Source organism: Dysidea avara, chromosome 15 (assembly GCF_963678975.1).
Source record: "Dysidea avara chromosome 15, odDysAvar1.4, whole genome shotgun sequence".
In the NCBI taxonomy this organism is placed as follows: domain Eukaryota; kingdom Metazoa; phylum Porifera; class Demospongiae; order Dictyoceratida; family Dysideidae; genus Dysidea; species Dysidea avara.
This window is the reverse complement of record NC_089286.1, coordinates 11192747-11204603: the sequence shown is the minus strand read 5'-3', so window position 1 is coordinate 11204603 and position 11857 is coordinate 11192747.

Below are 11857 nucleotides of genomic sequence, written 5' to 3'. Positions count from 1 at the left end.
TAAAATTTGGTTCATTTGTACTAGTATAGCCTATTGCTTGTCCTGCTAGAAATATTTCAAAATCATTTCATTCAAATGTATGACGCAATATTTACAACCAATCAAAATTTTTACAAGTGATATAGTCATGAGTAGCTCAGTCATCAGGTCAGGCATGGGGCAAAGTAAATTGAAGTAAAGTACAAGTCAGTACTGTTAATTTACTTAAGTAAAAGTACGAGTACACATTTAAAGAGAAATTACAATAAAATATACTCTTATCACTTAGTGTTCAAAATCTCATGATTGTGCATGTGTAGTATCAACTGTGCAAACCTCGAATGGTACAGTAAGTGGCGTATTCAAAGAATGAACACCATTAATTTTTTTTGCAATGTAGCGGTATGAAAAAAAATTGATATTGTGATGTTGGTTGTCTGTGAAATCCAAATGCACAAATCATCATAATTTGCTGTGCTACTGATTTTCATTGGTCATACTTTTACACAGTTTGGTCAACCAACCTGAAAAGTATCTCAACAGATCTAGGGAGTCCTCACTGCACTTTGACCATTAATTCCCATGACATGCAGCTTCTGCATTTCACATGTATAGGTATACGGCTCTATGCCATATGAGAGGACTTCATTGTACTTCATGTACTTTGAATTCAAAGTACTTATAAGTACTGCAAGTACTTCAAGTACAATACATTGCCGCCCGCATGCTCCTTTCAGTGTGAGCAGGACCAGAAACTGGTATACCAATTGGAATGGCCTAAGCCTATTACAAGCCTAAAGAGGCATACACAAGATGTGTATTTCATGCATTTGCAAAATATGCAGGAAAAGTGTGCCCATGCATTGGATAGTGCTACAGATTTTAATTTTCATATTCAACACCTATGGAGGATTCTCAATAGTGCTACATGTGTTGACTGTTCTATTAGAGTATTTTACTGACTGTTCTATTAGAGTATTATGATCTTGCATGTGTGTGTGTGTGTGTGTGTGTGTGTGTGTGTGTGTGTGTATGTGTGTGTGTGTGTGTGTGTGTGTGTGTGTGTGGGGGGGGGGGGGGGGGGGGGTAGGGGGCATTGGATCTGCCACTGTGGTGTTATAGGCAGTGACATACAGGAATAGCACTTGGAGTGATGACTGTTCTATTAGAGCGTTAGTTCTATTATAGAGTGTTTGACTTTTCTAATAGAGTTGTTAGTGTCCTTGCTTTATTTCTCACTGACGTTGACTCCACTTCATGATCCACACGGGCCATCAAGGTTGCATAGAGCGTTGTCGAGTAGCCTTGACATTTTGGCTGGACTATTGATTGTGGATTAGCCAATAAGGCCATACCTATTGGATCTTATGTTGCACGGGCGAAACCTTGAAAAATATGGGTAGGTAGGTCGATTTGATAATGATAATGATAGTTTTTTCAATAGTATTATTTAATGTAAACATAAAAAGTATCACAGTACATGGCTACTAAACTTTAAAATTCAAACTACATAAAGCATGGTACATCAATACAAATACGAAAGCATTTGTTACCAAAAATGAACCTATGTAACTATACGTATGGTTTTAGTTTTTCTTTTGCTTCTTCATATTATTAGGTTGTCTAGTGGCAGGCCTTTTGCCACTAGATCTACACAAAAAACAGATTGGCCGTACAACAGCGTATTGCTTGCGTAACTCTTTGATGGAATCATCATTGACCAGTCCATCTGGTAAGCCACAAAAGTAACAGATTAGAGGAAACAATACGAGCGTTGCACTGTAATATTGTACTTCAATGGAATCACTGCATATCAGAGCTGCACGTGTAACTATCAAGTCATAGCGGCATGAAGTTGGCGGAAATAATTCAGAACCACAGGTATACAGCTTCGAGTAATCAATTTGTAAACCCAGAAAAAACTTCTGGGATTATGTAAGCTCGTGAGGAAAATTGATCATGATGTGGATCCAGCATCCACAAGCAATCTGTAAGGGCCTTCAAAAACTTTATACCTGTGGTTTTGACAATACCTGGACTCCATCCTAAGTTTCTGCTGTTCAACAGTTCAAGTAATTTATTGTAAATGGCATGATCACCTCTCAATGGCTGTTCATCATATGGTCGGGGTAACACTGTCTTGTGAGCTGCAGACATCATAACCTGGAAGGCGTTAGGTTTGTCTCCACTGTGTGCACAGGACAAAGAAGTGCTCACACTTCTATTATCTTCCAATGTAAAGCATACAAACTTGCAATGAAACTGATTACAGAGAAACACTGGGGCATCAATGCTGACCTTTTATGAAAGGCACAGGAAATGAAGTTCGCATGGCATAATACAGTGAGTAGCTATATGATTTATAAATATTAAATACCTTTTAATAACTGTATTCTACTGTATAACATTCACATACATACATAATTCAATAATAATAGTAATATAGCCCTAGCTATATAGCTATATAAGCAAACCTCGTGGGTAGACAAAAATTGATCAGTCTGGGAGATCTCCACTTTTACAACTCTTCTTTCTGTGCTGTACGACTTCGAAAGTAAATCACCAAAAGAGTTTTCCCAATTACAACTGATTATTTTTGAACGCTGTACAAGCTTCAGCCCTTCTTTTACAATCACGCTTAACCACGCGCACGAGTTAGAAGCCATATTAGAACACGTGATCAAAAATCACGTGATTATCATTATCATTTTAGGTTATGAAAAAAGACAGTCGGTCGGGCCCGCGCAACATAAGATCCAATAGGTATGGCCTAACGTTACATACACGTCACGTGAGCAGTAGTGCAACATAAGCACTGTGACGTTGATAATTCGTCGTCTCGCCGATTATCATCACATTTCTAGCATTTCCCAAGACCTTCATAGTCAGAACCGCGTACTGAATAAAGAGGACAATACTCAGTATAGCTATATGGATAGCCTTGAGGAGGAGATCGAAAAGTTTCTAGCCGTTTGGTTAAAAGAACTGGAAGAACCAGATTGCGCAGTCAGAACTCCGCAGGTATTACAGAATAGACAAATAGGCCGGTACTCCGCTGCAACAGACTTGAATTCTAATGAGAATAATGTTAGTGATGATTACAGCAAAATGCATATCCTCAGTCAGTTTGGAGAAACCCAGCATAGTAAGGGCTGTGAAGGAGTAGGATTGATGAACAAATGGTGTGTAAAACCAATTCAGCAACCTGAAAGACTCAATCTTGGAGCTACCAAGAAAATTGTTGAAGACACACCCAGAAAAAGATTAAAACCTGGAAAAGAACCTAAGTTGAAGAAAACACAGCCAATGCGTGAAAAAAATCAGTGGGTCAACCCTCTAGATGAAACTTTGGATAAGGAGGTACAACATATTGCCTACACAAGAAAACATAAAAGTCAAGTCGGCAGTAATCACCAAAAGATCAGAAAGGCCTCATTGGAGTGGCTGGACCACAATCCTAGAATGACCAGTAAGAGGTACCGTGGATACCGTAATAGAAAGGCAAACGTCATTGATGTCACCGATATGGATAGCTACATGGCTGATATGGATAGCTACATGGCTATGGCAGATGAGGAAATTTGTTAGATAAACTGCTTGAAGATATCCTTGAGACTGTTATGCCAATGGGGAATGATGCCAAAGTTATGATATTGAATGGAAAACATAAATACAAGCTTGCTACGATTATTGACTTCAACATTGCCAAGTATGAAGTGGCAGTTCTACTAGATGACAATGTGGAAGTAACGACAGTGAGATGTGATAATGTGTGTATGTGCAGCTGAAGAATTTGGTAGGCAATAGTATGACTGTATTGTAAATAAGTTTACTGTTATATTGCCATTGCTTGGTTTACATGCTTTAAAAATAATTTTTGTATATAAATTGAGATGAAAAGGTTCACTGATCATGGATACAGTTTTTGTGCTCCTTAGAATTTGTCTTCATTTCCAACTTGTTAAAAACAGTGTCAGTATCATTCAAGCATTGTACTAAATGCTGTTTGAGCATGTATTACAAAAATCCAATCCAAGCTGTGTGTAGATTGTTCTAGAGCTACTTGCACTATATTCAACATGATATTGCAGTCAGCAACAAGCCAGCAATAAAAAAAACCTATATAGGTAGGTAGTCAGCATAGACATCAAAAAGGTGTCAATAGCGAAATGCAGCAATTTCAGCAAATTGTTTTCAATATCAGCACATTATTGAACTACAGTTTGTTGCATAATCAAAGTATCTCCAGGCCTAGGCCATAATTCCGTGTATGGCACACTGCCTTTACCTCCTTGAGGTTCCCATTGGTGAAGGCAGGGCCGCCCACAGGGGGGGGCAACTGGGGCATTTTGCCCTGAGCCCCAGCCTGAAAGGGGCCCAGGAGGCCCCCCCGAATACCTGCTTAAAAGATCGATATACTCTAATAGAGCAGTCAGATCTAGATACTCCAATAGAGCAGTCACAGTATTCTTCAGAGGAGCAGTGTAGCAAGCTTATACATAAGGAGATATGGTTGGTGAGGGGTAGCTATTGTCTTTGTGAGTATGTAATGACCTTGTTTTTGGTCTTTGACTCACAGCTTGGGTGAAGTTGTGATTCAGAGTGTACATCTCCTTCCTGGGGCCCCACTTTAACTTTTTGCCCTGGGCCCCTTAATTTTTCTGGGCAGCCCTGGGTGAAGGTGTTACACAACGGCAAAATTAAGGGACATTCCCTAACTAATAGCACTTGTTGCATGTGATGAACATGTATCCTGCCAAACACAGGAGCAGGGTACCAGCTACAAAGAGGAGAAATTAAGTAGAGAGCTAGTAGTTGTAGTGGTTAATGAATTACCTATAACAACAGTAGCTAACTGAAACATCAGTTCTGACATTTACTACGGCTGACCTTGAGTATAGTATAACCCTAGCTTAGTTGAATTTGGAAGTAGAAGTAAGCAGTAGTGGATTTATGGTGGGTCAAAAGTGGTTCTTGATTCCCCCACACACCCCTAACGCCCTCTACTCCAAATATATGTCATGAAAATCTCATCCAGTGATGTTTTACCTTTCTGTATTTGTGACTTTTAGATGCAAATAGCTACCACCAGTCTCTATCATATAAATTCCATACTCCCAAGACTCCAAATGGCCAGCCTACGTGCTAATTAAAACCCACAATTAAATATATTTGAGTGTTGTATAAAACTGCACAGCTAACTGTACATACTATGAGTGCCATTGTATAATCAAAAAAAATTTCTTTACTGCAAACAGTACCTTTCCTTTAATTGCTGTCTAAATAGCTATATAGCTGTACACACCAAATTCTGTTAAATGTATAAACCTTTCAATATTCAGAGTTTGTCAGCATTTTCGAGAGAGTGCATTCTAAGATCCTGTTTAGTGACTACACCATTATATTTGAATCCACATAGGTGCATGTGAGCTGCTATACATGATATATAAAATAGTTCAGCTGGAGGGTAGCTGGATACCATCATCCATGGATTGTACACTTTATAAATATCGAGATTGTGATTACCTAATAGAGCAGTCACTTCCAATACAAGTCAAATAAAAATTATGATGGGCCCATGCTGAAACTCCATCTCAGAGGATTTAATTTTCAACATTTCTTGTGGGGCATGCCCACAAATTCCCCTAGGTTAGCATGCTTTGCATGCTAGTATGTTTTGCACACAAAGGTGTGCCTTCCCTGTAGTGTCATTTCATTTTGACCTCCCCCCCTTCCAAAAGTCTGGGTCTGCCCTTGCTCAACTGCTCTATTAGATATAATATCTTGTTTTGTGTATGGCTAAGGAATGATGTAGGCAAGACGTGCCTCTCTCTACCTAGCTAATATTAACAGCCTTTTAAGCAAAAAAATGTTTCTAATAGAAAATGTAAGTGCTTTAGGTTACGATATATTGTAAAATGTGAGGGTGAGACAAATTACCTGTTTTTAAGCAGGGATAAATAATTTCAACAACTGCGTTGTGGCAGTAATACAACTATTTGTACTTGTTTGTTTTTATACTGCAGAATAACAACTGTTCTTGTGTGTGTGGCCCATGATGGAGGCAGAGAACAATGTTTTACAAAAATGTGCCACTAAAAACCAGACGAACAGATCATTGAATCCTTATAATTTCAATGCAAGTAACCAAGCAAATAAAATATCTAGGTCCTGTGGAGGTGATTTTTAAATTTACTATTTTTGTGAAGACATCTTACTGCACTTTTTGCCGTTTATTTGAGTGAAACCTGCTCTTTGAAGGCTTGTATCTCCATCACTGGGAAGAACAGCAAAAACACTTCCACCGGACTTAATAAATTTAATATACAGTATCAATGTGCCCCAGAAATATCCATAAAGCCTACAGCCTTTGCTGCATTTGGTGGCAGAAAAACATGGTATTGACAGCTGGAGCATGAGCAATGTATGGGCTGCTACAATATCTTGTATAGTATTCCATTGTTTCAGCTGCCTCAAACTACACTGTAGCTATAAAAAAATCAAGACATATACGGTAGTGTGTCGTGCGGCCAAGAAAGCCGGCGACCACACCGTGAGTATATTAACAGGAAGAAAGAAAACGCAATTTTCATGCGTGCATAGCTCCATGATGGCCCCTTCTCCAAAGCACACCATTTTTGCATTATAGCTGTCCCCCAGGTAAGGTACGTCACACAACAAATTTGCAACAGCCATTTGCGAGATATGGGCGTTCAGTTTCGTTTTTTTCTTATGCTGTACGGGGCTACGAAGGCTCGATTTCTTTTCGCACACTTTGCAAAAATTGCTATAAAATGCAACTCAATCTTGAAGAGCGTGTAATGGTGGATTCACGTACCAAGTTTGTTGTGAATTTGAGGAATATTTAAGGAGTCATGAGCGTTTATTCACGTAGGAAAAAAATCTAACTTCTGTCACGGCTACAGGGTATTATGCACTTGTCAATTTCATGCCCCACCCCCGAATCGTGGTGTCAAATTCCCCACTACTGGGGCAAAATCGGCTGTCAAATCCAGGGGCGTATCTAGCCCAAACACTATGCCCAGGCAAGCTCATTTACCTGTACACCTATTCCAGTGAACAACCTGTGTGGGTTCATACTAGTCTGGCGCCGCCCGCCCCTTCGCAAAAAAGTAAGGGTCTGGAGAAATACAAATACCTAATCATTTCAAAAGGAATTCAATTAGACAGCTCACGTAATGCTTGTTACGTCAGATGATTGCACTTCAATTCGAACAAAAGCATTGTGTTGCCAAGGCGATTTCTGTATGAACGTCATTGGCATGCACTAATTGGCTAGCGCCAAATCTGGGCGCTAGAAATGATTTAGTATCTGTATTTCACCAGACCCTTACTTTATGCGAAGGGGCGGGCGGCGCCAGGCTAGGTTCATACATGGATTCATCAAATTGTTGTTTTCAAGTGCATGACATGGCTAGCTAGTTATTAACTCTTATCCGCATGCATATAGAATAGCTCATCAGTCTACAATCACTTCATACTAGTCTCTAGCTACGATGCACGTATCGATTGTGGGATTGCAGCATCACGTGCCACACAAAGTATGCTCGATACTTTCAACTCATAATGAATAATACTACTGAACCGATAGATTTCTTGCACTGACTCGTACATGTGCGAATCACAAAACGCACGACACCGGTTCATCTACGTACTCACTAAGGGCATCCATTAGTCCAATAGTCTCGCGTGGCCAGACCGCTTTTTTCCGTATATTGGCTGGGGAAAAAAGGGTCTGGTGCAACTCCAATAGTTGTTTACTTCTGAGCCGTCCCCAGATTCCGGGGGCGCTAATTGAATAACATTGGTCACGAAGGAGGTGCCATGACGTCAGTAAAACTATGAAGTATTCCTACACTCCTGCTCCGGTTGTGAGTCTTGTTACACGATGAGGATGAACTTTCAATACACTATAAAAGAGACATCGGAGCAAATTAAGATTCGTTTAAAGGATAAACAGATCTCGAGTTTACTTACTGACGTAATCGGAACCTCCTTTGCGGCCAATGTTATTCAATTTGCTGTGCAGGTCGCTGAGGCCCATATGTAAGATAATTTGTTTTTGTTTATTATGTACTGTTTTATTATTTATTTATATTAAAAAAAATAAATAAATAAAAAATTAGCGTCCAGAAGTAAACAGTTATTGGAGTTGCATCAGACCCTTTTTTCCCCAGCCAATATACGGAAAAAAGCGGTCTGGCTACGCGAGACTGGCATCCATTCCCTGCAACCACCCACCAACTCTACCACACCCTGCTGAGTGGTCCTACAAAGTATCGTCAGCAGTTCTCTCACTTCGTCGTAGTTGTATCACAATAAATCCGGTCACAGATTATTCAGCACTAGACCTCTACCTGCTGAAATTAAGTAGCCAAACAGCTAGTCGTCTTGAGTATTTTCCACTTCACGCGGTCTATATACAGGCAAACTACAAACTATCATCACTTTGATGCTCGCTTCGATGAGACTACACTATTCATTTTGGGCGGGCATATCTCCGTTTTTCAGATTTAAATATAGTAACTCGTAATCTATTTTTTTATTTTTAGAATTATAATGTATTTATAAATACTTGATCATAACACACGTACATACTGAAAACTACAACATACTGCTACTTATTACCTAACTATATACTTATTACTACCTATACGTACTTAACTTAACCAATGTCAAAGTCAGGAAATTCGTCCTCAGGAGTAAGCGAATACTGGTGGAGTATCATTTTTGCATTGTACCTCCACAAAGTCACAGACAGTTGCAGGAGAAGTTGGCGCCTATCAAACTTTCGAGGTAAACCGTTTCTAACAGTTGTTCTGTCAGCTATGGATCCTAAAATTACGGAGCTATTATTAGAAGTCAGACTCTTAATTAAACGCGCAGCGCTTATTTTCCATGCAAGAATTCGCTGCAAGCGTTCGCTAGTCAGTGGTTCCCTCGTGGATAGAATTGTAATCGTGAACAGCGTATTCACGCGTGGCCCGTGCTTCCACGCCAGAAGATTTTCTGATGCCCGGGCAAGGTGAGCTGATGTAGTCTCGCGTGGCCAGACCGCTTTTTCTCGGCACGGCGTTTATCGATTGCATTATAAGCGCCTGCTCGAAAAAGGGTCTGGTGACAACCGAATTGACAACTCGTTCTGGCCTAATTTGTCAGCGCATAAATATTTTTTTGTCAGCGCCACCTGCACTTACGTAAATCGGCATCAACGCCACCTGTCAGCCGCACAGGAGTTACAACTTTTGGAGCGGGCGCACCATACAGCTATTATTCACAAATCGTTATCTACAAAATCATGTAGGTAACAAGAACGAGTTGTCAATTCGGTTGTCACCAGACCCTTTTTCGAGCAGGCGCTTATAATGCAATCGATAAGCGCCGTGCCAAGAAAAAGCGGTCTGGCCACGCGAGACTATGAGCTGATGCCTGGGCAAATGTCCGGGTGTGGATACGCCACTGGTCATGTCCCCACCCCCATAGTAGGGGATTTGACAACACCTCAAGGATGACTAAGCGCATATTTCATACATGCGACTAGTAATAAACCTGCCCTGTAGCTAGTAAAGTTATAGCAAGTGCGATTTTATTGTTTAGAAATGCAACTACCGAAAATCGGTCAGTGAATTGGACAACTGTCAATTTCCCCAGGAGTGGGGACAAGAAGTAATGTCAAATCCCCACCTGGGGTGTGGGGACGCCCGGGGGTGGGGCATGAAATTGACAAGTGCATTAAAACCGAGTACAGAAATAAATTGAAAATTGGTGTGTAGATAGGCTGATCATCGTAGCAGTGCCTTTTGATAGTTTGAATAGCAATAGAGTTACAGCGACAAAGTTATAAAGCAAAATCCAAGCCGGCAAGTGTAAAATCGCGGGATCGAGATACTCTAATAGAGCAGTCACCGCGGGGTAAAAAAGTGTGCAAAAATGTCGAGAAAAAAACTCACCAGAGTTGGAACCAGAGACCTCCATACCTAACACCATGCATCCTTAACCACTGAACCACTGCTACATTGGCTGACCACCTCACTTAATTTCTGCTTTATAAATGACATTTCTATATAGTTGAAATCTGCTTATATATAATTAGCTAAAACAAAATTTCGTAGATCTACCAATAGAAGTACTAGATTGTTCTAGAATATTCTATATATATGTTCTATTAGAAGTCCTCAAAAAAATGTGAACTCTATTAGAGTATTACAATAATATTATCAAATATTGAATTATATCATGCAATGAAATACATTTGTCTTCAATAATCATCATTGTATCAGTTTACACTAGATGAATAAAAAATTGGAAATTTTAAAATGGGAATAGGGATCACTGAAAAAAGCCACAAAACAAGAAGGGATCACGGGGGTGGTAATGTAAACCACAAATCCCTATTTTGACTCTCTGTCATAAATCTTTAGTTACTTGCTCTGTCATTTTGAAGTCAAAATAGGGATTTGTGGTTTACATTACCACCCCAGTGATCCCATCTTGTTTCGTGGCTTTTTCAGCGATCCCTATTTCCAATTTTTTATTCATCTAGTTGGTGCACTTTTAATCCAGTAATGGATTATGAAGAAGGCTATTGTGAATAGCGTAATTTTGCATTCAACATTTCAGTACACACATGATACTGATCAAATTGCAATGTGCATACAGACTGAGAGTCTCCTAATATGAGCTACAATTTACATTACTGGTGCCTTTAATAGCTGTCAAATTCAGTGCAAGGATTGTTGTTATACACTTGACTGCATTATACATCAGGGTGAACTCCCTTCAGACTGGAAGAGGGCATATGTAACACCAGTATACAAGAAAGGCCTGTGTACTAGTCCATCGAACTGTAGACCCATATCATTGACGAGTATTTGCTGAAAGTTGTTGGAACATATCATCTCCATAGCTGTCAAATTCAGTGCAAGAATTCTTGTTATACACTTGACTGCATTATTAGAATATTTACATGACTGCTCTATTAGAGTATTTAATCTGGATAACCTGTCCACGTACAATAATCACGGAGCGAAAAAAAAACACCTTGCAACAAAGTCATCAGCCCAGATTAAGCTTCCTGGCCTATACTGAGTTTAATAAAGACAAATTCTATTAGCCACAAGCAGCGTACACCAAAAAACCTAACTTTGAGCATAATCGTGTATGGCTTCTCGAGCGTAATGGCGTTTTCGCAAGAAACGGCCCGGTTTGGGCTGTTTCCAACCGAAAATGAAATCAAAAGTAGGTCATGGACACGCACAATGATCCATTCAGCAAGCCTTGCTACTTTTTATCCGCCCAGGATTCTCCTTGTAAACTTCGCTATGCCTGTGAAAGAATAATAATAATAATATTATGATAAGAATAATAATATGAACAAACGGGCATATTTCAGTTTTGTCTGAAATAAACATACCGTTTCCTTTTCACTTGATACTCTGCACTAGTGGACCTATACTCATTGCAAAGAATCACCAGAGGTAGGGTCCGCAATCCGAAAAACCAACTTTTACAAATCGATCCCCCTACCATTGTGGGATGTTCATTGTGGTATCCCATTGCTAGATCCACTGTGAAACCGGAGGCACGATCATAGTCTTCACAGAAATAGCTATCGATTTTAGTATTTCGTGAAATGCAAAAATTATTTTTTAAATTTCGTGCTCCACACAAAGAACAGGATAGAACTTGCTACTTAGCTAGATATTATCTAGAGTTAATGTAGTTAAAAAGTATGCACAGTAATAATAATAATAATAGCTAATGCTTTACAGAATAATAATTCTGAGGGTCTACCAGTGACCTACACTGATAGCCTAACATACATCTATACACTAACATTTACATACTTAGTTACAAG